Source organism: Capricornis sumatraensis, chromosome 11, assembly GCF_032405125.1.
Source record: "Capricornis sumatraensis isolate serow.1 chromosome 11, serow.2, whole genome shotgun sequence".
Classification (NCBI taxonomy): Eukaryota; Metazoa; Chordata; class Mammalia; order Artiodactyla; family Bovidae; genus Capricornis; species Capricornis sumatraensis.
Window position 1 is genome coordinate 76489369 of NC_091079.1, and position 27766 is coordinate 76517134.

Below are 27766 nucleotides of genomic sequence, written 5' to 3' on the forward strand. Positions count from 1 at the left end.
ATAATGTTGCAATGAAAGCGTGCACATCTTTCTTACTTAGCATTTTTTATTCCTTTAGATAAACACCCAGAAGTTAATTGTTGGATGATATGGTAGTTTTGTTTTTTGTCTCTTTTTTTTTAAACATAAACGTGCATTTATTCGAGTCCGTGCCATCTAATCTACTGAGTAATCAGGACTAGAAAAGGGAAGAATTAAACCCAAACTACAACGAAAACACTGAGACATTCATTCCCTGCATTGTGAGTCAGTTCAGAAGAATCTGTGTGCTGGCAAGCCAGTCTCCTCCCTGAGAAGCACGCTTTGTTCTCTGTTCTCCTCCAGATCTTCATCTCTCTCAGTTAAGGCCTGGACAGTGTCAGGGTGGTGGCCACACCTGTTCTGGAGCTGTGGGCTGGTGGCAGTTGGGTCCCAGGCCATCAGTCACCCAAGGGCTCGGGTAGTGTGGGGTCAGGCTCCCGGCCCCCCAGCTCTGCCGTCTGCCTCCAGAGCTGCTCTACTGTCTGCAGCAGGGCTGACCACTCCAGCTCCAAGGCCAGGGTTGCCTGCTTTAGCTTGCTTTCGCTAGTTAGGAGCTTCTCAGGGGTGGCTCCCAGGCTCTGGATCCTCCCATTGGCCACCTGCAGTTGTTCAAGGAGGTCACAGTTCTGTTTGTGTAAGCTGCTGTTGGTCTTCTCTAATTTGTGCATTCTTTGGTTGTCACTGAGAGAAGAATCGATAAGCTCTTCCTGAAGCATGTGGTACTCAACTTCATAAGCCTGTAACTTTAGAGGAGTCCATCTCAAACACTTGACTGATGGTCTTCAACATCTGCACCAAGCCCAGGTTGGGCAGTGTGCTTTTTATAAAGTCAACTATGGTTTCTAGGTTTTCATGCTGCAGAATCAAGGGCTTATGGTATCCCAGCAGACTTAAAGCCACTTTAAATACGACCTCTGATCCCTGAAGAAAGATCATATCAGAGACTCTGGTGACGAAGCCTAGGGGGAACTGCAAGGCAAGCACAGTGAGGAACCAGGGCATGGCAGAGGCTGGGGCTGATCTCATGCCCCTCCAGGTGGTTGTATAGGTCCCTGTGGTAATCATGGAACAGGCTTGAGAGCTGGTACATCTGGATCTGTAAAATAATCATGTCCGTTCAATACTGTTTCCACAGTCCCATGTCAAACATCAGAAACTTGAGCATGTTAAACGCCTCTTCTTCACCCATGTGAGGCAGGAGGATGCCTGCTACAAAGCTGAGACCTTGGTAATAGCCCACTTCATCTAGAAGCGAGCAGGCCTTCAGGATGTTGTAAAGTAACAGCTGCCCTGCTCCTAGCTGAGCAGAGTAGTACTGATGTGTTGGAAAGGTTCGCCCGAGGTCGACGAGAATGGTGTGCTGCTGGGAGGTGAGCTGCTTTGAGAGCTCTTTGTAGGGCGTGTCCTTGGGTTGCTGTTTGCTGAGGAACAGATGCTTCAGGTGGCACTGCTCCACCAAGAATTTCCAGATTTCACCCTGGTGATGTCGTGGCACACCTTGGCCAACAGCCTAGTGCATTTTTTCCATGTCAAACTTAGTTTTTATTTTCCTGGAGTGCTTAGCATCTTTTCCCACACTGTAGTCACTTCTTTAAGACAAGGAGTGATTTCTTCATAATCAAGCTTTAGGCACTTGTTCAGCAAACCATTCTCAGAGGCTTGCAGCTTTTGCTTTTCCTTCTCCATCCTGAGCAGCAGTATCTGTTGTAGAATGGCCTTTTGCCACAGCTCTCGGTGTTCACGAGATGTCCTTTTCTGTTCCTCTGGGACAGAGCCAAGGGGTCCATCTTCACAAACTGGTTCTAGAGGAGATCATGGGGAAAGCTCTCCCAGCTCTGAATAATCTTTGTATCTGCTGGGAGAATTGCAGGCCTTCGGGGAGGGTGGCCACTCGAAGGAAGATCTGCTGCCTCCATGGTCTCTGTGTCTTTATGGAGGTCCTGCTGGCGTCACCCATGTGGTCAGCTTTGGACTCAAAGTTCTTTGATTCATGAGGTGTCTCTGTGCTCACTGAGTGATACCTCACAAGCTTCCTTTGTGAGACCCCTGGGGACCCCCATGCCAGCTGTGGAGGCTCCTGGCATTCCATGAGGACATGACTCAGGTGTTGGTGTGCCTTTGGAAGCCCTGCTTGGGTGAGAGCAGGGCTGGCTCTTCCACGGGTTGGCTCTCCGAGTTACTGGACAGGTCATCCAAGGAGCCGAGGATCCTGAAGCAGCTCTTGGAGATGGGCAAAGCCTCCTTTTCACAGCCAGACAGCTCTTTGCTGGTGTTACTGAATGTGCTAGACACAGCTGACCAGACCCAGACTGGCTGAGTGCTCCTGGAGGCCTCTGGCTTTATTATCCCAGGACAAAATACTTTGTAAAGATTCTGTTAAAGAACTCTTCACTTTGTTTTTCAGCATATCTAGCCTAAATTGAGGAGAAGGCAATGGCACCCCACTCTAGTACTCTTGCCTGGAAAATCCCATGGATGGAGGAGCCTGGTAGGCTGCAGTCCATGGGGTCGCTAAGAGTCGGACACGACTGAGTGACTTGACTTTCACTTTTCACTTTCATGCATTGGAGAAGGAAATGGCAACCCATTCCAGTGTTCTTGCCTGGAGAATCCCAGGGACGAGGGAGCCTGCTGGGCTGCCGTCTATTGGGTCGCACAGAGTTGGACAAGACTGAAGTGACTTAGCAGCAGCAGCAGCCTAAATCGAGTAGTGATTGATAGTAATTCACTTCCAATATTCTCCGCTGCAATCTGTGACATCTTTTTTATCTCCCCAATATGGACGTGAACTTTTAGCTTCTCTTCATGTAAACATCTCAGGAAAGAAATAACCAATTCATTCTCTCACTGCTCATTCCTTGATTTCAATTTCTGAACCTCCTCACAAATAGTTGCTTGCTCCTAATTAGTTAATGTTGTCAGGTGCTTCTGGAGCTCTAGTTTGGTTTTGGAAGAATTCATTCCCTCGATCTGGTCACAGAGCTTGTGCAGGCCCTGCAGGGGGCAGCCCTCACATAGCTGGACCAGCGCCTTCACTGTCTGCTGCACTGAGGCCATCATGAAGGCCTGCTTCAGGGTCATCATGATCTTGATAGGTAGTTAGAATAGGAAAAAAGGAGTCCAAAATGGCAGTGGCTAAAAGACAAAGAAAAGAAAAGCCCGTGGAAATGGAACAAAAGAAAATCTGAGGACCAGAGTGAGAACCTCAGGTGAAACAAACAGCCCTCCTGGCTAGCCCAATTTTCGTAGGGCAGGCTCAGGGGGAAGGAAAAAACATACAAAAAGAGGAGCCAAAATCGAGCCCTGGCCTCTTCTTGTGGGTTGGACTGCCCTCACACCTCAAGGATGTATTTTCCTTTGCTTGCCAAATAACACTGAGCTGTAACCAAGCTGTAACCCTGGTCTGCCATTTCAAATTTTTGCTGCAGTGAGACAGAACCAAGGAAATTACACACTCCCTTGACAATCTCATCCATCAGAGCTTGATTTGTGTGCTGAAACACATAACAGAGGAAATGAAAGCCTCTACCACCTTAGGATGCCTGGCAGATGAAACCAAAGTAGTCCGTATATCTAATACCCTGAGAGCAAAAGGATATCTCCTGAAATTTTTTCTCCAACGCTATTTTTTTTGGTGTCAGGACTGATGAGGTAAACTTCTGATTGACCAATTGTGAAGAGCATAGTTCAAGCTTCCTCAATATCTGTCCGCTGCACAATATTGAGTTCACTAATCAGGTGGTTCTGGATGACACTTTCCTCAAAAGAGTTGAAGAAACTACTACTCCGCAAGCTTGCATACTGAAACTCCTTTCGGAAGGCCAAGGAGCGGCAGCCAAGGCTTTGAGAAGGACGTGCGCACTGGCTGAGGACCTGCTCAGCATTCCCCAGTGGCTGCAGTGCAGGCTGGAACTGATCCGAGAGGAAAAGCCACCACTCACGTGACTGAAGCCTTCCAAGCACTGGTTGATCGGGGCTGGTGGAGCCTTCCTGAGCACCATCACCACGTGGCCGCAAAACAGCTCCTCAAACTTCCCACGAAGGTGTCATTGAACTCTGTCTGGCAGTGCAGCTCCTCCTGGTGGGCCTGCTGGATGGCACTGATCTCAGGCACCTTGGCTACCCAGCTGAACAATGGTGAAATCGCGGGCCAGGTGGTGGCTTGTTATCCTGGGCTCCCGCTTACTCCCACCGCCTGCCCTAGAGGTGGCGGGGAATCAGGGGCCAGCTTGAGGTGCAGCAGGGCGGGGCTTGAGGTGTAGCAGGGAGGGGCTTGGCTCCCCTGGCTGCAGCAGCAGACTCCTCCCCACCTGTCACATGGTAAAAGTGAAAGTGAAGTCGCTCAGTCATGTCCAACTCTTTGCAACCCCGTGGACTGTATACTATTACACTCCTCCATCCATGGGATTTTCCAGGCAAGAGTGCTGGAATGGGTTGCCATTTCCTTCTCCAGAGGATCAAACCCGGGTCTCTTGCATTGTAGGCAGACGCTTTATCTGAGCCACCAGGGAAGACCCACGTCACTTGGTAGTTCTGTTTTTGAGGAAACACTATATAGTTTTTACATAGTGGCTATACCAAATTAATATTTCAACCAACATTATACATCCGTCTTCTCAGCAGTGCATACTATTTGTTTTTTTCATAGTATTCAGACGTGCATAAAGTAATAATCATTGGAGTTTTGATTTGCATTTCCCTATTTATCAGTAATGTTGAGCACCATTTCATGTACCTGTTGACTATCTGTGCGTCTTCTTTGGAAAAAAAAATTTAGTCAAATTCTCTGCCTATTTTTTAACTAGATTGTTATTTTTCTATTGAATTCTAATGTGTTTTTATATGTTTTGAATATTATTCCAGTATCAAATACTTGGTTTGCAAATATTTTCTCCCATTCAGTTGGTTGCCTTTTCATATCATTGCTGTGTAGAGGCTTTTAGTTTGATGTAGTTTCATTTGTTTTTATTTTTATTGCTTTACATTTGGCATCAAATCCATGAACCATTGTTAAGACTTATGTCAAGGAGCTTACCACTCTGCTTTCTTCTAGAAGTTTTATGGTTTCAGGCATTATGTTCAAATCTTTAATCCATTTTGAGTTAAATTTTGGGTATGGTATCAGATAGCAGACCACTGTCATTCTTTTGCATATGTTCCAGATTTCCCAACACCACTGACTGAAAACTGTCCTTTGTCCCTTATATAGTCTTAGCTCATTTAAGCAAATTAATTGACTATATACAAATGGGCTTATTTCTGGGCTCTCTTCTATTCCATTAATCTATGTCTCTGCTTTTATACTAATACCATACTGTTTTCATGATTGTAGTTTTTGTGATATAGTTTGAAACTAGGTACTGTGTTGTCTCCAGCTTGCTCTTCTTTCTCAAGATCACTATGGCTTTCAGAGTCTTTTGTGGTTCCATATACATTTCAGGATTGTTTGCTCTATTTCTGTGAAAAATTCCACCGGAATTTTGATAGAGATTGTATTGAATCTATACACTATTTTCAGTAGTGTGAACATTTAATAATATTAATTCTTCCAATCTATGAACAAGTAATATATTTCCATTTTATCTGTATCTTCTTCAGTACCTTTCAGAAACATCATATAATTTCCAGTATACAGGTCTTTCACTTCTTTAGTTAAATTTATTTTTGATGCAATTGTAAATGAGATTGTCTTCTTAATTCTTTTCTGATACTGTATTATTGGTATAGAAACACAACATTTTTTTAATTTTGTATCTTGCAACTTTCCTAACTTTATTGTAACTTTTGCATTTAAAAAATATATAAACTGTCATGTCTTCTGCAACTAGTGACAGTTTTATTTCGTCCTTTCAAACTTGGATTTCTTTTACTCTTTTTCTCACCTAAATGCTCTGGCTGAGACTTCCAATACTATGTTGAATAAAAGTGGTGAGAGTGGGCATTCTTGTCTTGTTGTTGTTCAGTTGCTTAGTCATGTCCAACTCTTTGCAACCTGATGGACTGCAGCACACCAGGCTTCCCTGTGCTTCACCATCTCCTAGAGTTTGCCCAAACTCATGTCCTTTGACATGAGTTGGGAGTCTGAGTGTCTCTGTCACCCCTCAAACTTTCCCAGCATCAGGGTCTTTTCCAATGAATCGGCTCCTTGCATTAGGTGATCAAAGTATTGGAACTTCAACTTCAGCATCAGTCCTTCCAATGAATATTCAGGACTGATTTCATTCAGGATTGATGGGTTTGATCTCCTTGCTGTCCAAAGGACTCTCAAGAGTCTCCTCCAGCACCACAGTTTGAAAGCATCAATTCTTTGGTGCTCAGCCTTCTTTATGGTTCAACTCTCACATCCATATATGACTACTGGAAAAACCATAGCTTTGACTACACAGACCTTTGTTGGCAAAGTGATGTCTCTGGTTTATAATGTACTGTCTAGGTTTGTCATAGCTTTTCTTTCAAAGAGCAAGTGTCTTTTAATTTCATGGCCACAGTCACCATCTGCAGTGATCTGAAAGCCCAAGAAAATAGTCTGTCACTGTTTACATATTTTTCCCCATCTGTTTGCCATTAAGTGATGGAACTGGATGCCTTGATCTTAATTTTGTGAATGTTGAGGTGTAAGCGAGGTTTTCACTCTCTTCTTTCACCTTCATCAAGAGGCTCTTTAATTCCTCTTCACTTTCTGCCATTAAGTTGGTGTTATCTACATCTGAGGTTACTGATACTTCTCCCAGCAATCTTGATTTCAGCTTATGAGTCATCCAGCCCATCCTTTTGCATGATGTATTCTGCATATAACTTAAATAAGTAGGGTGACAATAGTAAAGACTTGTCATACTCCTTTCGCAAATTTGAACCAGTCTGTTGTTTCATGTCTTGTTCTAATTGTTGCTTCTTGAGCTGAGTACAGATTTCCCAGGAGGCAGGTAAGGTGTTCTAGTATTCCCATCTCCTTAAGAATTTTCCACAATTTGTTGTTATCCGCACAGTCAAAGGCTTTAGCATAGAAGCAGTGAAGCAGATGCAGTGTTTTTCTGAAATTCCCTTGCTTTTTCTATGATCCAGCAGATGTTGGCAATTTGATCTCTGGTTTCTCTGCCTTTTCTAAATCCAGTTTGTACTTCTGGAAGTTCTTAGTTCACATACTACTGAAGCCTAGCTTGAAGCATTTTGAGAATTACCTCACTAGCAGATGAAATGAGTGCAGTTGTTGTCTAAGTGATTTCTTTGAAAGTTTGAACAATCTTTGGCATTGCCCTTCTTTGTGATTGGAATGAAAATTGACCTTTTCTAGTCCCATGGCCACTACTGAATTTTCCAAATTCTGACCCTAAAGTTTTTAGCTTTACACAATTGAGTAAAATATTAGATGTGGGCATGTCCTGTATGACGTTTTATTAGGACCACAGCCTTGTCTAACTCAATGAAACCAAGCCATGCCTGCAGGGCAACCCAAGATGGGGGGGTCATGGTGGAGAGGTCTGACAGAGTGTGGTCCACTGGAGAAGGGAATGGCAAGCCACTTCAGTATTCTTGCCTTGAGAACCTCATAAACACTATGAAAAGGCAAATGATAGGATACCAAAAGAGGAACTCCCCAGGTCATTAGGTGCCCAATATGCTACTGGAGATCAGTGGAGAAATAACTCCAGAAAGAATGAAGGGATGGAGCCAAAGAAAAAACAATACCCAGTTGAGGATGTGACTGGTGATAGAAGCAAGATCTGATGCTGTAAAGAGCAATATTGCATAGGAACGTGGAATGTCAGGTCCATGAATCAAGGCAAATTGGAAGTGGTCAAACAAGAGATGGCAAGGGTGAATGTCGACATTCTGGAATCAGCGAACTAAAATGGACTGGAATGGGTGAATTTAACTCAGATGACCATTATATCTACTACTGCGGGCAGGAATCCCTCAGAAGAAATGGAGTAGCCGTCATGGTCAACAAGAGAGTCCAAAATGCAGTACTTGGATGCAGTCTCAAAAACGACAGAATGATCTCTGTTCGTCTCCAAGGCAAACCATTCAATATCACAGTTATCCAAGTCTATGCCCCAACCAGTAATGCTGAAGAAGCTGAAGTTGAATGGTTTTACAAAGACCTACAAGACCTTTTAGAACTAACACCCAAAAAAGATGTCCTTTTCATTCTAGGGGACTGGAATGCAAAAGTAGGAAGCCAAGAAACACCTGGAATAACAGGCAAATTTGGCCTTGGAATGCAGAATGAAGCAGGGCAAAGACTAATACAGTTTTGCCAAGAAAATGCATTGGTCATAGCAAACACCCTCTTCCAACAACACAAGAGAAGACTCTACACATGGACATCACCACATGGTCAACACCGAAATCATATTGATTATATTCTATGCAGCCAAAGATGGAGAAGCTCTATACAGTCAACAAAAACAAGACCAGGAACTGACTGTGGCTCAGATCATGAACTCCTTATTGCCAAATTCAGACTTAAATTGAAGAAAGTAGGGAAAACTGCTAGACCATTCAGGTATGACCTAAATCAAATCCCTTATGATTATACAGTGGAAGTGAGAAATAGATTTAAGGGCCTAGATCTGATAGATCTGATTGCCTGATGAACTATGGAATGAGGTTTGTGACATTGTACAGGAGACAGGGATCAAGACCATCCTCATGGAAAAGAAATGCAAAAAAGAAAAATGGCTGTCTGAGGAAGCTTTACAAATAGCTGTGAAAAGAAGAGAAGTGAAAAGCAAAGGAGTAAAGGAAAGATATAAGTATCTGAATGCAGAGTTCCAAAGAATAGCAAGAAGAGATAAGAAAGCCTTCTTCAGTGATCAGTGCAAAGAAATAGAGGAAAAGAACAGAATGGGAAAGACTAGAGATCTCTTCAAGAAAATTAGAGATACCAAGGGAACATTTCATGCAAAGATGGGCTCGATAAAGGACAGAAATGGTATGGACCTAACAGAAGCAGAAGATATTAAGAAGAGGTGGCAAGAATACACAGAAGAACTGTACAAAAAAGATCTTCACGACCCAGATAATCATGATGATGTGATCACTCATCTAGAGCCAGACATCTTGGAAAGTGAAGTCTAGTGGGCCTTAGAAAGCATCACTATGAACAAAGCTAGTGGAGGTGATGGAATTCCAGTTGAGCTGTTTCAAATCCTGAAAGATGATGCTGTGAAAGTGCTGCACTCAACATGCCAGTACATTTGGAAACTTCAGCAGTGGCCACAGGACTGGAAAAAGTCAGTTTTCATTCCAATCCCAAAGAAAGGCAATGCCAAAGAATGCTCAAACTACCGTACAATTGCACTCATCTCACACGCTAGTAAAGTAATGCTCAAAATTCTCCAAGCCAAGCTTCAGCAGTACGTGAACCGTGAACTCCCTGATGTTCAAACTGGTTTTAGAAAAGGCAGAGGAACCAGAGATCAAATTGCCAACATCCGCTGGATCATGGAAAAAGCAAGAGAGTTCCAGAAAAACATCTATTTCTGCTTTATTGACTATGCCAAAGCCTGTGACCTTGTGGATCACAATAAACTGTGGAAAATTCTGAAAGAGACGGGAATACCAGACCACCTAACCTGCCTCTTGAGAAATCTGTATGCAGGTCAGGAAGCAACAGTTAGAACTGGACATGGAAGAACAGACTGGTTCCAAATAGGAAAAGGAGTACGTCAAGGCTATATATTGTCACCCTGATTATTTAACTTCTGTACAGCGTACATCATGAGAAACGCTGGGTTGGAAGAAACACAAGCTGGAATTAAGATTGCTGGGAGAAATATCAATAACCTCAGATATGCAGATGACACCACCCTTATGGCAGAAAGTGAAGAGGAACTAAAAAGCCTCTTGATGAAAGTGAAAGAGGAGAGTGAAAAAGTTGGCTTAAAGCTCAACATTCAGAAAGCGAAGATCATGGCATCTGGTCCCATCACTCCATGGAAAATAGATGGGGAAACAGTGTCAGACTTTATTTTTGGGGGCTCCAAAATCACTGCAGATGGTGACTGCAACGATGAAATTAAAAGACACTTACTCCTTGGAAGAATAGTTATGACCAACCTAGATAGTATATTCAAAAACAGAGACATTACTTTGCCGACTAAGATCCGTCTAGTTAAGGCTATGGGTTTTCCTGTGGTCATGTATGGATGTGAGACTTGGACTGTGAAGAAGGCTGAGCGCAGAAGAATTGATGCTTTTGAACTGTGGTGTTGGAGGAGAAGACTCCTGAGAGTCCCTTGGATGCAAGGAGATCCAACGAGTCCATTCTGAAGGAGATCAGTCCTGGGTGTTCACTGGAAGGACTGATGCTAAAGCTGAAACTCCAGTACTTTGGCTACCTCATGCGAAGAGTTGACTCATTTGAAAAGACTCTGATGCTGGGAGAGATTAAGGGCAGGAGAAGAAGGGGACAACTGAGGATGAGGTGGCTGGATGGCATCACGGACTCTATGGACGTGAGTCTGAGTGAACTCCGGGAGATGGTGATGAACAAGGAGGCCTGGCATGCTGCGATTCATGGGTTCGCAAAAAGTCAGACACGACTGAGCGACTGAACTTAACTGAACTGATGTTCCCTGTATATTCACTTTGTTAAGAATCATTATTATAAAAAGATGTTGAATTTTGTCAGATGTTTTTCTGTATCTATGGAGATCATATGATTTTAATCCTTCTGTTTTGTTAATGTGGTGCATCATGTTGGTTGATTTGCAGATGTTGAATCATCCTTGTATCCCTGGAGAAAACCCACTTGATCATGATGTATGAGCCTTTTTATTGTAGATAAATTAACAAATTTAACTTATTTTATTAAATGTAACCGAACAAATACATAGTTTGCTAATATTTTCTTGAGGACTTTTGCATCCATGTTCATCAGTGATATTTACCTGTAATTTTCTTTTCTTGGAGTGTCCTTGTCTAATTTTGGTATCAAGGGTAATGCTAACCTCAAAAAATGAGATTTGAAGTACTCTCTCTCAAAATGTTTGGAACAGTTTGAGGTGATTGTTGTTAATTGTCTTTAAATGTTTTATAGAACTCACCTGTGAAGCCATTTGGTCTTGGACTTTTGTTGGAAGTTTTTGGTTACTGACTGAATCTCTTTACTAGTAATCAGTCTATCCATGTTTTCTGTTTCTTAATGATTTAGTCCTGGTAGATTGTATGTTTCTAAGAAATTATCCATTTCTTCTTGGTTGTCCAACTTGTTGATATGTAATAGTTCATAGGAGTCTCTTAATGATCCTTTGTTTTTCTCTGATACAGTAAAATCTCTTCTTTTATTTCTAACTTTATATATTTTAGTTCTTTTTTTGGTGAGTTGCTAAAGATTTGTCAATTTTGCTTACTTTTTAAAAATATCCACTGAATTTCATCTTTTGTTTTGCCTTTTTAGTCTTTATTTCATTTATTTCTGCTCTGATCTTTGTTATTTCATTCATTCTAATAATTTTGGAATTAGTTGTTCTTGTTCTAATTCCTTGAAGTATAAAGTTAGGTTGTGTCCTTTTTCTTAATCTTGATATAGACATTAATCACTATAAATTTTCCTCTTAGAACTGCATTTGTTCCATTGCATAAGCTTTGGTATATTTTATTTTCATATTCTTAAGGTATTTTTTAATTTCTCTTTAGATTTTTTTCATTGACCCATTGATTGTTCAGTATTGTTATTTAATCTCCATTTGTTTGTAAATTTTCTACTTTTTTTTGTAATTGATTTCTAGTTGTATACCATGTGGTCTAAAGGATGCTTGATATGATTTCAAACTTCTTACATTTATTAAGACATTTTGTGGTATAACATATGATCTCTTCTACAGAATTCTTCATATACATTTGAGAAGAATGTGTATTGTTTCCTTTGGATGAAATGTTCTGCATGTTTTTTTAAGTCTATTTAGCCTTAAACACATTAAGATCAATTTTATTGATCTTCTTTCTGCATTATCTATCTAGTGATGGTGGTATTAAAGTCCCCTACTATTATGATATTACCATCTTTTATTCCCTTTAGATCTATTAATATAGTTGCTTTATAATTTAGGTGCTTTTATATTGGATGCATGAATATTTTAAAATGTTATATCCTCTTGTTGGATTGACCTCTTTATCATTATATAATGACCTTCTTTGTTTCTTATTATACTCTTTGTCTTAAACTCTATTGCCTGATGTAAGTACAAGCATACCTCATTTTACTGTATGTCACAGATTTTTTTTTTTTTTTGACAAATTGAAGTTTTGTGGCAACAGGGCATCAAAGAAGTGCCATTATTCCACATTATTCCAACAGCATTTCTCACTTCATGTCTCTGTATCACATTTTGGTAATTCTCTCAACATTTCAAACTTTTATTATTGTAGTTTTTATGGTAATCTGTGAGCAGTGGTCTTTGGTGTGACTGTTACAAAAAGATTATGAATAGCTGAAGGTTCAGATGATGATTAGGATTTTAGCAATAAAGTATTTTAAAATTAAGGTATGTACATTGCTTAAATATAAGGCTATGTTTTATATATATTGCAAACTTAATAGACTATGTATAGTGGGAACATAACCTTTAATATGTGCTAGGAAACCAAAAATTTTGTGACTCACTTTATTGAGATAATCATTTTGCTATAGTAGTCTGGAATCAAACCCACAATATCTCCGAGGTATGATTGTATAGCTACTTCAACTTTTAAAATTCCATTTGCATGTCATATCTTTTTACTGTTCCTTCACTTATACTCTGTGTGTGCATCCTTTGATCTGAAAGAAGTCTCTTTCAGGCAGCATATAGATGGGCCTTGTTATTTTATCCATTCGGCCACTCTTTCTTATAATTGGAGGATTTAGTGCATTTATATTTGAAGTATGTACATATATACTTATAGCCCTTTTGTTAATTGATCTGCAGGTATTTTGTAATTTCTTTGTTCCTTTCTCCTTTTGCTCTCTTTGTGATTTGATAATATTCCCTAGTGGTATGCTTAGATTTCTTTTAAATCTCTTGTGTATCTGCTATAGGTTTATGCATTGTGGTTACCATGAGGTTTACAGGAAACAATTTATATCTATAATAATCTATTTTAAACTTTTTATTTTTTATTGGACTATGACAATTAACAATGTGAGTTTCAGGTGGACAGCAAAGGGACTCAGCCATACATATACATGTATCCATTCTTTCCCAAACTCCCATAACATTTAGCAGAGTTCCATGTACTATACATAAGGTCTTTGTTGGCTATCCATTTTAAATAAAACACTGCCCTATGTTTGCGTTTCTGAATCCTTTTTTCTGCATTCTCTAGTCTGTTATTGAGCCCCTTTGTTGTATTTTCAGTTCAATCACTGTATTCTTCAGCTGTATTTGTACTTTCTTTTTCTCTCTCTTTGCAAAATTTATTTATTCAATCTTCTCTGAGCTCAGTGAGCATCTTTATGACCATTATTTTGAAGCCTATCAGGTAAATCTTTTATCTCCATTTTATTAAGTTCTTTTCCTGAGGTTTCGTCATTTTTTTATTTGAAACATATTCCTTGGTTGCTTCATTTTCCTTGATTCTCTGTATGGGTTATGCATTTTTAAGCATTAGGTGAAACAGTCACCACCTCTAGTCTTGAAGGAGTGCTCTCCTATAGGAAATGAATATTATCATTCAACTCTGCCCTAGCTCTTTGGTCTCTCAAATTTTTGTGATTTTTCCAAGCAGCCTATTTTATTTTTAGTGGCTCCCAGTAGTTGAGGTATGCCCAATCCTGTCAGTGTCCAAAAGGAAGGATCTTTGTCAACGCTAGCTTCAGGCTTATTAGAAGCCAGGTCCTTGTGCAGCAACTTTTAAAGTATAAAAATAGATTTCTTTAAGGGGAGACTTTTGTTATTGTTGTTTGGTCACTAAGTAATATCTGACTCTTTTGTGACCCTATGAACTGTGGCGCAGCAAGTTCCTCTGTCCATGGAATTTTCCAGGCAAGGATACTGGAGTAGGTTGCTATATCCTTCTTCAGGGTATCTTCCCAAACTAAGGATCAAAGCAGTGGCTCCTGCTGTGTCTCCAGCAGTGCAGGTGGATTCTTTACTACTGAGCCATGGGGGAAGCTCCAAGAGAAGACTGGGATATGGGCATTTGTCTCCTCTCTCTGTGCTGAGACTGGGGGTGATAACCAGTCAAGAAATCTTTCTTACTTTGTCATTGTCCCACTAAACCCATAAACATAAGCACAGAAGGCAACTAAAGCCAGGCTTTCAAAGGACTATCTTCTGAGTGGCACATGCAAAATTTGGGACACCAGGATTATATACAAGCTCCTTTCTTAAAGACACAGATGACCTGAGTGGAGCAGAAGGGAAGTGCTAATATGATGCCTGCCATCTTCCCCACTCTCTGAGGGAGGGAGGTTATAGTCAGCCCTTGGACATGTGTCTACTTAGAAGCCTGCCCTTCAGGCCACAGTTATAAAAATAAGCTAATAGGCTTCTTTCACAGAATGACTGGACACCCTAATCTATTGCCTCTCTGCTTAACCTTGTAGGTGGTAGCGGGTTCAGAAATTTCCCCATTTATTAGAGTCCTGTAGGACCTGAAAGCCTAACCCCACTGGTCACCAGAGCCAGGTGATCTAGAGGTGTCCTCTGGATGGCAGAGGTTAAAACTGAGATGCCAGATAAGTGTACAAGCTGCTTTCCAGGAGGTATTGGCAACCCGAAGTGAGGCAGAAGGAACACACAAAGATGGCACCGCTGACCTCTATTTTTGGAGAATATTTCCATAGGTCACTAGATGTATGTTAAAATACATCCTCAGGCTGATGCTTAGATATAAGCAAATAGGCTTTCATAGAAAGTAGAAAGTCTAAGTGCTTTGACTATCTGTGTTGGAATCTGGGATGGGTGAATTTATGCACAGGAGCCCTTTAAGAACCGCTTTCAGTTCTTTGTAGCCTTGTGATTCTCTTGGACCCAAGCACCACTGACTTTCAAAGCTAGAATTTTTGGGGGCTCATCTCTTGGGTGCAGGTCTTAACAGTTAGGGTGCCTAATGTGGGGCTCAAAACATTTGCTCATCAGGAGAAGCACAGGGTTTTGAGTCTCCTCCTGATTGCAGATTGCTGTACCAGGGCTGTGATTTATGGCTAGATTTTGTCTCAGTCTCTGCTACTCACTTCGATATGGGATTTTTCTCATTTCATCAATTTATAGGAGTCATTCAGCTGGCTCTGGTTTTTTTCTTAATTTTTATTTTTTATTAGACTGTAGTTGATTTACAATGTGTTGTGTTAGCTTCAGGTGTACAGCAAAGTGACTCAGTTATAAATATACATACATCCATTTTTTTCAGATTCTTTTCACATTTAGGATATTACAGGATATTGAGCAGATAGTCCCTATGCTATACAGTAAATCCTTGTTAGTGATCTATTTTTTCTAAGACTGTGTATTTTTATTAAACCACCAATATCATTTTGAATATTTCTCAAAATGATTCTTATTACTGTTTTATATAATTATCATTTGTATATTTTCTCCCCTTTCTCATCAATTTTTTATTAATTTTTTTTTTGTTGGAATATAGTTGATTAACAATGTTGTGTTAGTTTCAGATGTAGGAAATGAATTCAGGTATACATATACATGTATCCTTTCTAAAATTCTTTTCTCATTTAGGTTATTACAGAGTATTAAGCAGAGTTCCCTGTGCTATACCATAGGTCCTTGTTGGTTATCTACTTTAATTGTAGCAGTATGTACATGTCAATATCAAACTCCTAAACTGTCCCTAACCCCTACGCTTCCCCCCTGGTAACCAAAAGTTTGTTTTGTAAGTCTGTGGGTCTGTTTCTTTCTTGTAAATAAGTTCACTTGTATCTTTTTTTTTCAAGATTCTTCATGTAAATGATATCATATAACATTTGTCTTTTTCTGTGTGACTTAACATCACTTAGTGTGATAGTCTCCAGGTCCAGCCATGTTGCTGCAAATGGCATTACTGCATTCTTTTTCATGGTTGAGTAACATTCTATTGTATATATGTACCATGTCTTTATCCATCCGTCAAAGGACATTTAGGTTGCTTCCATGTGTTGGCTATTGTAAACTGTGCTGCAATAAACATTGTAGTCCATGTATCCTTTCAAACTATGTTTTTATCTGGATATATGCCCAGTAGTGGGATTGTTGGATCAAATGTTAGGTCTATTTTTAGTTCTTTAAGGAACCCATACTGTTCTCCAACTTACATTCCCACCAACACTGTAGGACAGGCCTCTTTTCTTCACACTCTCTCCAGAATTTACTGTTTGTAGATTTTTTTATAATGGCCATTCTGACTTATTATAGTTTTAATTTGAACTTCTTTAATTGGTGATGTTGAGCATATTTTCACGTGCCTCTTGGCCATATGTATGTCTTCTTTGGAGAAATGTCTATTTAGGTCTTCTGGCCATTTTTTGATTAAAAAAATTTTTTTTGATTGAGCTTCATGAGCTGTATCTAAACTTTGGAGATTAATTCTTTGTTAGTCACATTGATTGCAAATATTTTCTCTCATTTTGTAAGTTGTCTTTTTGTTTTGTTTATGGTTTCCTTTGCTGGGCAAAAACTCTTGAGTTTAATTAGGTCCCATTTGTTTTTGTTTTTATTTCCATTACTCTAGGACACAGCTGAAAAAGATATTTTTATTTATGTCAACAAGTGTACTGACTATGTTTTCTTCTAGGCGTTTTATAGTATCCCATCTTATATTTATGTCTTTAATCCAGTTTGAGTTTGTGTATGGTGTTAAAGAATGTTCTAATTTCATTCTTTTTTATGTATCTATCTAGTTTTCTCAGCACTACTTATTGAAGAGGTTGTCTTTTCTCCATTGTATAGTCTTGCCTCCTTTGTCATAGATTAATTGACCACAGGTGCATGGGTTTATTTCTGGGTTTTCTATCCTCTTCCATTGATCTATATTGCTGCTTCTGTGTTAGTACCATACTGTTTTAATGATGGCAGCTTTGTAGTATGATCTGAAGTCAGGGAAGCTGATTCCCCCAGCTCCATCTTTCTCAAGATTCTTTTGGCTATTTGAGTTCTTTTGTGTCTCCATAAAAACTTTAAAATTTTTAGTTCTAGTTCTGTGAAAAATGCTGTTGGTGATTTGCTAGGGATTGCACTGAATCTGTAGATTGCCTTGGATTGTATATTCATTTTGACAATATTGTTTCTTTCAATCCAAGAACATGTTACATCTCTCCATCTGTTTGTGTCATAATAGATTTCTTTCATCAGCATCTGTGGTTTTTGGTGTACAGATCTTTTGCCTCCTTAGGTAGGTTTATCCCTAGGCATTTTATTCTTTTTGATGCAATGATAAATGAGGTGTTTTTTTTTTTTCCAGAGAAAGATTTTCCAAATGTACCTATAGATTTGGTTTGTTATAGATTTCAAATATAACTATAGATTTCATGGTAGGAGGTGAGTTCAGGGTCCTTCTGTGTTACCATCTTGAATCAGAACTCTCAAGACTCAAATTATTGAACTGACTAGCCTAGTAGAAAATAAAATTGAAACATTTTTAGTTATTTAAGGATAACTAAAAAAAGGAAAATGTATTTGAAAGTATTTTTGAAAAATAGAGCAGAATAGTTGACCTTAGGAACCTATCCCATCCCCCATCAGAAACAGTAAAGAAGGAAGAAAAGTTGATTTAAAGTAACCAAAATAGAATTTTACATTATCCATATTTTAAAAGTTAATATTACATTTCAACTCTACTTCTTAAAAGCTAACTTTTCATCAAAGATGATTAATGATACATTTCTTTCACTGTATTTTATACATAAACATCTTTTTGGATAAAGTTGTTTCAGATGATTAGTTTACATCCCAATTTAAAATAATTCAAAGAAAAAATATCTCTTATGGGATAAATGTCTCTTGTTATTCCTAAAATAGCTATTTTCAGCAATAAGTTGGTCAAAGAACACTTAGTTTAAAGCTTCATTAAAGACATGAAAATTTTATATGTTAAATTTTCATTCTGACATCAATATGAATTTGATCATTAACATCACTACTATATCTGAAATCTCTAGAAAGATTTTCTCTTTTATATAAAGAACCTTAGATTTTTTGTTGATTCATGGTGATCTAGTATTAACTGACTTCTCTATAATTGGTTAGCTTGCTTTGAATTGGTTAAATGTTCCCTGTAATACTGATTTTTTAAGCTTAATATGAAATATAAGAGATCAAGCTTTTGCCAAGAAGATATCCTTCCATTCTCTTCCAGACTTTATGTACCATAAAGACTGTAGCACTTACATTCTACATTTTGAGTCCCTCTACCTGGAGTCAGCGTCTTTAAGAAAGATTCCCTCCACTTATAAGATCACTCATGCCTTTGAGAAAGTTAAACCTTTTGTCAAATATTATCATTAATGAAGTATAAATACACATTCAGTAAGGCAAGACACCAATCATCCAGATAAGTGAGATACTCACACGGTGTGCTTTATTGTTGTTGTTTGCAATATTATAGCTGTTTTCTAAAAATGTTCCATCTCATTCAATGCAAAACAAAGAAAATCAATGTTTACCAAATACCCCTCTGCCAAAGAATAATTAGTTTATTGGCTCTCTATTCCACCTGCTTTCTAAAAGATTTCTCTGTGGCAGAGATTGAAAAACTAAAAGTTTCTTCTCAAACTCCCTTGCAGCAAGGGTTCTAGATACCTGACAGGGTTCACAAATGAGATTCACTCATGCAAGATTCAGAAGATGGAAGAGGGGCAGAGGCCAGTGATTGGCTTCAGTGCTGTTTTCTGTAGAAAGCCACAGCCAGAGACATTGGGTCTAAGTTGGTTCTCTAGTGCCCAATTGCTGCCATCGAGATGCCCAGCAGCAGCTGTAAAGATGCTTTGGTGGCCTTGTGATTCTTCCCCCTTGATTAGGGCAGAAGGAGCAGCTCCCCTGAAGGGCAAGTTCCTCATTATTACTCGGAGGGTCATTCCTGGATGACCTGCCAAGAGGCTACTCCTTCCTTGTTTTGAATCCTTTTCTAATTCAAATAGCTCTATTTTTGTTTCTTATAACTATATTGTGACTGGCACTGTTCCAGAAAGAAAAGTTTAGAAAAGTGTAGCTGAAGTATAGTTAAGTAAGAAAATTCCAATTATATGTTTGAAAGCATTTCCAAGAAACTCAGCCATTGAAGTTTAAATTTTGTTGTAGCTTCCAGAACTTGGTGGATGGGTAATAACTGATCAATCATGCTTGATAGGAAGTATGCTGCTGCTACTGTGGCTAAGTCGCTTCAGTCGTGTCTGACTATGTGCGACCCCATAGACTGCAGCCCACCAGGCTCCCCCATCCCTGGGATTCTCCAGGCAAGAACACTGGAGTGGGTTGCCATTTCCTTCTCCAATGCAAGAAAGTGAAAAGTGAAAGTCAACTCGCTCAGTCATATCTGACTCCTAGCGACCCCATGGACTGCAGCCTACCGGGCTCCTCCGCCCATGGGATTTTCTAGGCAAGAGTACTGGAGTGGGGTGCCATTGCCTGCTCCGATAGGAAGTCTAACAAGATGCAAAGAGCAGAGCCTTTGAAGTCAGACAGGAGTGCACAGTCTAGTGGGTTTTCAGTTAGAGCCAGAGTTTCTAGACAGACTGGCAGAAGGAATGTTGCAAAACTAAAGAATAAACTTAATCCTCAGATAAAGATAAAAGTCCCATGATCATCAGTGAAAGTTTAGTGTATCATGCCTGGGAAGGTAATCCATGCTAAGCTAGACCAGGTGAATAGACTCAGATGATTGGAAAGGAAAGAGGGAGTACAGCCTTTGGAAGGCAACAGTCCTGAGCTCTTCCATTAATTTTGTTATTTACCAGCTGTATGACCAAGACTTCCCTTAGTCTCTAAGCTTTAGTTTCCACAACTGTGAAATAAGAATATTAAATTGTTTAATTAGAAATAAGGTTTGCAAGGTACCTGTAGCACCTGGCATGCAACAGGTATTCAAAAGTCGTAATGAACTGTTATTCCCTCAGCTTTGAATTGAACAATGAGTCTAGTTTTGTTCATGTCCATGGCATTGGTGATGCCATGGACATGAACTTGGGCAAATTTTGGGAGATGATGAGGGACAGGGAAGCCTGGCTGGCTGCACTCCATAGGGTCGCAAAGAGTCAGACATGACTGGGTGACTGAACAACAACTAGTCTTGTTCACAGAGAAGCAAAAAATGGTAAAATATGAAAATGGAAACAGAAGAAAGCAAAAAAGATAAATAGCAAGATATAGAGCCAGAAGGGCTAATGATGTCTCATAGGCCCTGAGACACGAGGAAAAAGGAAACATTCTCCTACAGTGAGAAGAAAGGAAATAAAGTAGTCTGGAGCCACAAAGAATCCAGGACAGAGCCCCCCTGCTGCATTAGCGCTGGGTGACTATAAAAACATGAGGTCTGCTCTCAGCGGTAGAGGTATGCATAGTGGATTCTATTATAATGCTCTGTTTTCACTCAAAACTTGCCAAAATTTTTCTTTTGAGGTGAAACTCTCCAGTATTTTCTACAGCTCAAATTGATTATTTGAAGTAGCATCGAAAGAAAGTAAAGACACTTGTGATGGGAATACAAAAAGGTGGGAGAAGAGACTCAAAATTATAAAATATAACTTTATAATTGTGTAAAGTTAACCATGTTAGATTGTTCATACCATGAAAAATAGGTTGCACTTTTAACTGAAATTTAGCATGAGAGATTCTGTGCTCCTCTTAAAGCACAAGATGTAGACAGTACTGACTAAAACCCATCTAAGGTGAACTTGATATTCTGTTTATTTGTATCAGCGTGGCTTACTGTCTACATGCATGCTTTCTAGAGCCAACTCAGCACAAATATAACTGGCTCATTCAGTTAAATCAATCAAGCTATTTGCCAGTTCAGTGAAACAAAAGCACAACTGTTGTACTATGCAAATCAAATTTGTTTGTGTATAGACAGATCTACAAATTTCTAGTTAATTTAATTTTCATTATGTTAAAAACCATGTTGAAATAACATTATGGATGCCTAATTATTTAAACTCTTTAAGTGTGGATTCGTCTATACTCTTAGGAATGACTAATCACGTTTTGTATAGTTCCATCTCTGCCTAGCGCCATTTTTCTTAAGGTCAGGTTTCAGCTATTGCTATTTTTCTGTAGCAAAGTTTACCTTGGTCCATCAGAGGCAAGCAGAAAAAGTACAACTGTCTTGAATTTGGCTCAGAAGTATGATGTTCCCTGGGGAGTTCGTGAGCTCCAGACACTTCAGATGTCACCAAGCTATCCAGGTGATACGGATACAACTCAGAGGACCACTTTAATTCAGAATGTGGTCCCAGGCAGGTGTTCAAATAGATTAGGAATCTGGGAATAAGGCACTAATAGAACCACAATGGCATTAAGTACCTGGTTACTGGCACTCTTGTGATCAGTAATCCCACTGAGACAATAAGCAGGGTCTATACATCTCCACTTCTAGAGTTCAACACATGCAAAACCTTGGGTTACTTACTGATAGCAAGTTCAAGTCCTCAGAAGAAGTTCCCACTAGTGATTTCAACTTTTCCCAGGAGGGAACATGAAGTTTCTCCCTTCCACAAGCTAAGGCTTCTCTTCAGCTTGCTGGCAGCTCCAGTCCACTGTTTGCTGCTAGCCACTCTCTGATTCATAGAACCTTGTCCTGGTTTAGCCATTTTAAGAAAGAATCTCTACAATTTCTTCCCAGGGCTTTTACCCTAGCTTCTTCCTAGGGTACTTGTGGCCACCAAATCTTACATGTAATTCACACAATTCCCTCAATCAGTGCACAATAAGATGATGGGCCTACAGACAAAGGATATTACAGTCATATGCTGTCTGCAGTATAGACTCGATGCCTACAGATTTGCTTTCCCAATTCATTAGGGGAAGATGGCAAAAAAGCTAGCATGATGATGATCTTTTCCTGGTTCTTCCCTCCCTCCATTTATTCTCTTTCCCGGTCTCTTTATCACTTTTCTCTTTTAACTCTACAATCCACTCTAAAATCCATTTTTCATCTTAATATTATATTATTTGCTGTTGTTGTTCAGTTGCTAAGTCAGGTCTCACTCCATGGACTGCAGCACGCCAGGTTCCTTTGTCCTCCACTATCTCCCTGAGTTTGCTCAAAATCATGTCCATTGAGTCAGTGATGCTATCTAACCATCTCATCTTCTGCCGCCCCCTCCTCCTCCCCCTCAATTTTTCTCAGCATCAGGGTCCTTTCCAATGAGTCAGTTCTTCTCATCATCTGGCCAAAGTATTGGTGTTTCAGCTTCAGCAACAGTCCTTCCAATGAATATTCAGAGGTGATTTCCTTTAGGATTGACTGGTTTGATCTCCTTGCAGTCCAAGGGACTCTCAAGATTCTGTTCCCACAACATATTTTGAAAGCATCAGTTCTTCAGCATTCAGCCTTCTTTATGGTCCAACTCTCATATCCATACATGACTACAGGAAAAACCATAGCTTTGACTGTACAGACCTTTGTCAGCAAAGTGATGCCTCTACTTTTTAGTAAGCTAAGATTCTCATAGCTTTTCTTCCAAGGAGCAAGCATCTTTTAATTTCATGGCTGCAGTTAGCATCTGCAGTGATTCTGGAGCCAAGAAAATTAAAATGTTACAGTTTCCACTTATTCTTTTCTTTGCCATGAAGTATTGGGACCAAATGCCATGATCTTAGTTTGCTGAATGTTGAGTTTCAAGGCAGTTTTTTCACTCTCCTCTTTCACCCTCATCAAGAGACTCTAATTTTTCTTCACTTGCTTCCATTACAGTGGTATCATCTGCACATCTGAAGTTGTTGATATTTCCCCTGGCAATCTTGATTCCAGCTTGTGCTTCATCCAGCCCAGCTTTCTCATGATGTACTCTGCATATATAAGCAGGGTGGCAATATACAGCCTTGCCATACTCCTTTCCCAATTTTGAACCAGTCCGTTGTTCCATGTCTGGTTCTAACTGTTGCTTCTTGACCTGCATGTAGGTTTCTTAGGAGACAGGTGGTGTGGTCTCGCACTCCCGTATCTTTAGGATATAGTTTGTTCTGAAATACACAAAGGTTTTAGCATAGTCAATGAAGCAGAAGTAGATTTTTTCTGGAGCTCCCTTGCTTTCTCCATGATCCAACATGTTCGTGATTTGGTCTCTGATTCCTCTGCCTCTTTGAAACCCAGCTTGTACATCTGGAAGTTCTGGGTTCACACACTGCTGAAGCCTAGCTTGAAGAATTTTGAGCATTACCTTGCTAGCATGTGAGATGGCAATTGTATCATATTTGAACATTCTTTGGAATTGCCCTTCTTTGATATTCAAGTGAGAACTGACATTTTCCAGTCCTGTGGCCACTGCTGAGTTTTCCAAATTTGCTGACATATTGAGTGAAGCATTTTAACAGCCTCATCTTTTAGGATTTGAAATAGCTCAGCTAGAATTCCCTTACCTCCACTTCAGTTCAGTCGTGTCTGTCTCTGCGACCCCATGAATCGCAGCACACCAGGTCTCCCTGTCCATCACCAACTCCCGGAGTTTACCAAACCCATGTCCGTCAAGTCGGTGATGCCATCCAGCCATCTCATCCTCTGTCTTTCCCTTCTTGTCCTGCTCCCAATCCTTCCCAGCATTAGGGTCTTTTACAATGAGTCAACTCTTCGTATGAGGTGGCCAAAGTATTGGAGTTTCAGCTTCAACATCAGTCCTTCCAATGAACACCCAGGACTGATCTCCTTTAGAACGGACTGGTTGGCTCTTCTTGCAGCCCAAGGGAGTTTCAAGAGTCTTCTCCAACACCACAGTTCAAAAGCATCAATTCTTCAGCACTCAGCTTTCTTCACCGTCCAACTTTCACATCTAGACATGACTACTGGAAAAACCATAGCCTTGACTAGATGGACCTTTGTTGGCAAAGTAATGTCTCTGCTTTTGAATATGCTATCTCTGTTGGTCATAACTTTCCTTCCAAGGAGTAAGTGTCTTTTAATTTCATGGTTGCAGTCACCATCTGCAGTGATTTTGGAGCCCCCCAAAATAAAGTCTGACACTCTTTCCACTGTTTCCCCATCTATTTCCCATGAAGTGATGGGATAAGATGCCATGATCTTAGTTTTCTGAATGTTGCGCTTTAAGCCAGCTTTTTCACCCTCCTTCTTCACTTTCACCTCCACTAGCTTTGTTCATAGTAATGCTTCCTGAAGCCTGCTTGGCTTTCCAGTCCAGGATGTCTGGCTCTAGGTGAGTGACCATGCCATCATGGTTATCTGGGTCATTAAGGCATTTTTTGTATAGTTTCTCTGTATATTTTTGCCACCTCTTCTTAATCTCTTTTGCTTCTCTTAGGTTCTCATTTCCGTCCTTTATCATGCCCATCCTTGCATGAAATGTTCCCCTGAAATCTCCAATTTTCTTGAACAGATCTCTAGCCTTTCCCATTTTGTTGTTTTCCTCTACTTCTTTGCATTGTTTATTTAAGAAGGTCTTCTTATCTCTCCTTGCTATTCTCTGGAGCTCTGCTTTCAGTTGGGTAGATCTTTCCCTTTCTCCTTTGCTTTTCACTTCCCTTCTTTCCTCAGCTATTTGTAAATCCTCCTCAGACAACCACTTTACCTTCTTGCATTTCTTTTTCTTGGGTATGGTTTTGGTCATCGCCTCCTGTACAGAGTCATGAACCTCGTCCATAGTTCTTCAAGTGTTCTATCAGACATAATCCCTTGAATCTATTTGCCATCTCAATTGTATAATCCTACATGGTCTGAGTTAGGTAACACCTGAATGGCCTAGTGGTTTTGCCTACTTTCTTCCATTTAAGCCTGAATTATGCAATAAGGAGCTCATGGTCTGAGTTACAGTCAGCTCCAGTTCTTTTTTTTACTGACTGTATAGAGCTTCTCCATCTTTGGTTGCAAAGAACATAATCAATCTGATTTCAGTATTGACTATATGGTGATGGGCATGTATAGAGTCATCTCTTGGGTTGTTGGAACAGTGTGTTTGCTATGACCAGTATGTTCTCTTGAAAAACTCTGTTAGCCTTTGCCCACTTCATTTTGTACTCCAAGGCCAAACTTTTCTGTTATTCCATGTATCTCTTGACTTCCTACTTTTGCTTTCCAATCCCCTATGATGAAAAGGACATCTTTTTTTTTTTTTTTTTTTTTTGCTGTTAGTTCTAGAAGGTGTTGTTGGTTCTCAAAGAACTGGTCAGCCTCAGTTTCTTCAGTTTCAGTGGTTGGGGCATAGACTTGGATTACTGTGATGTTAAATAGTTTGCCTTGGAAATGAACTGAGATTATTCTCTTGTTTTTGAGACTGCACCCAAGCACTACATTTTGGACTCTTGTTGATTATGAGGGCTATTCTCTTTCTTCTAAGGGATTCTTACCCACAATAATAGATATAATGTCATCTGAATTAAATTTACCCATTCTCCTCCATTTTCATTCATTTGTTCCTAAAATGTTGATGTTCAGTCTTGCCATCCCCTGCTTGACCACATCCAGTTTGCTTTGTTTCATGGACCTGGCATTCCAGGTTCCTATGCAATATTGTTCTTCACAGAATCAGACTTTACTGTCACAAAATCCACAACTGAGTGTCATTTCTGCTTTGGCCCAGCTGCTTGATTCTTACTGGAGGTATTAGTAATTGTCCTCTGCTCTTCGCCAGTAGCATATTGGACGCCTTCCAACCTGGGAAACTCACCTTCTGGTGTCATATCTTTTTGCCTTTTCATGCTGTCCATGTGGTTCTCCAGACAAGAATACTGGAGTGGTTTACTATTCCTTCCTCCAGTGGACCATGTTTTGTCAGAACTCTTCACTGTGTCCCATCTGTCTTTGGTGGCCCTGCATAATAGCATGCTCATAGCTTCATTGAGTTATGCAAGCCCCCTTTGCTATGACAAGGTCATGATCAGTTGCTTTCATCTGATTCTACCTTGACTGATATTTTTTTAAATTGTGGGGGTTTTAATTGGAGGATAATTGCTTTACAATATTGTGTTGGCCTCTGCCATACCTCAACATGATCAGCCATGGGTATACATATGTCCTCTCTCTCCTGAACCCCTCTCTCCTCTCCCACCCCATCCCACCCCTCTAGGTTATCACAGAGCACTGGGTTGAGCTCTCTGTGCCACATAGCAAATTCCCACTTGTGATCTATGTTACATAAGGTAATGTATATCTTTCCATGCCATTCTCTCAGTTTGTCCCTCCCTCTCCTTCCGGTACTATGTACACAATCTGTTCTCTGTGTCTGCATCTTCATTGCTGCCCTGCAAATAGGTTCATCAGTACCATCTTTCTAGATTCCATATGCATGCTTCAATATATAGTATTTAATCTTTCTCTTTCTGACTTACTTTACTCTATATAATAGGCTGATCTACCTCATTAGGACTGACTCAAATGTGTTTTTTTTTTTAATATAGCTGGGTAATATTACATTGTATATATGTACCACAACTTCTGTATCATTTATCTTGTCAGTGGACATCTAGGTTGCTTCCATGTCCTAGCTATTGTAAAAAAAAATTGACATTTTTAATTAAATGTTACTTCTCTTTAACTAGTTTGCAGAGTACTTGTACAATTTAAGTCACAATCTGATCTGAGACTATAAAGAGATCTCTAATATTACATATCTGGGACTTGTTGCATTCTGGATGCTCTGGTAAGTAATTTACATGTGCAATGATAGTATAGAATAATACTTTAAAAGCACCAATATAAGTCCACACAGATTTAAATCCTCATTAACACTATACTAACATTGTAATCTAGGCAAATAAATGTTTCAAAGGCCTCAATTTTCTCATCTATAAAATGGAAATACTAGTAGTACTTATCCCAGGACTATTTTGAGAATAACTGAGATATTGAATGTAAAACTCTTAGTGAATGTTTGATACTTAGCAAAGAAGTATAGCATATTAGCTGTTTCTGATACTAGCAATTTTTTTTCATTTAATGAGCCTGATCACTATCGCCCCATCATAGAGATGAGGGAAACTAAAGTCCATGGAAGCTAGGTAATTTGCTCAAGCTCATACAGCTGGTAATTGCCTGAAAAGGTACTTATTTCCAGAGCTGACTGTGGACCTGGTCTCTGACACAGCACACTGGTGGTTCTTGCCTCATGTTCTTTAAAACTAAGATGTCCCAGGTATGCTCATGGCGATTCACACTCATGGGTCTCCTGCAGCTGCTTGTAGGTGGCTTTTCATTATTTCCAATTCTACAGAAAACTTTGACAACTAAAAGTACATTGTTTCCCACCAATAAAGGTGCCCCAAAGCCTTCTTCATGGTGCTATAATCAGGATAAAATGAGAAGTATATGAAATTCACTTATAACAGTTGCATGTCAAGAGCTATTATTCCCCTAGTTGATAAAAAGAAAGTATAAATGATTCTAAAGGATAAATGCTTCAAAGGAAATTCTTGCTTTGTGTAACTTATATTCTAACTCTGAAAGAAACTTCAGAAATTTTTTAGGCAAAATGTTCTGAAACACACACACACACACACACAAAAGCTTGGTTCCTTGAGGCAGAAGAAGCAGCTGTGTCATTGGGGTAAGTCATGCTGTGATACCAACTGATCTTTCCATCAGGAAGTGGCAGCTTCTTTGCCTCTACTCTCTCCTCATATCCAGCACCATCAATCATTAGTGCACCTCTCGTAATCCAGCCCAT

At 39.7% G+C, this 27766-nt stretch overlaps 1 pseudogene; it reads right to left on the reverse strand.

The window, feature by feature from the left end:
• Window positions 1-419: 419 nt before the first annotated feature.
• LOC138088341 (TBC1 domain family member 1-like) lies at window positions 420-27766 on the reverse strand (annotated as a pseudogene).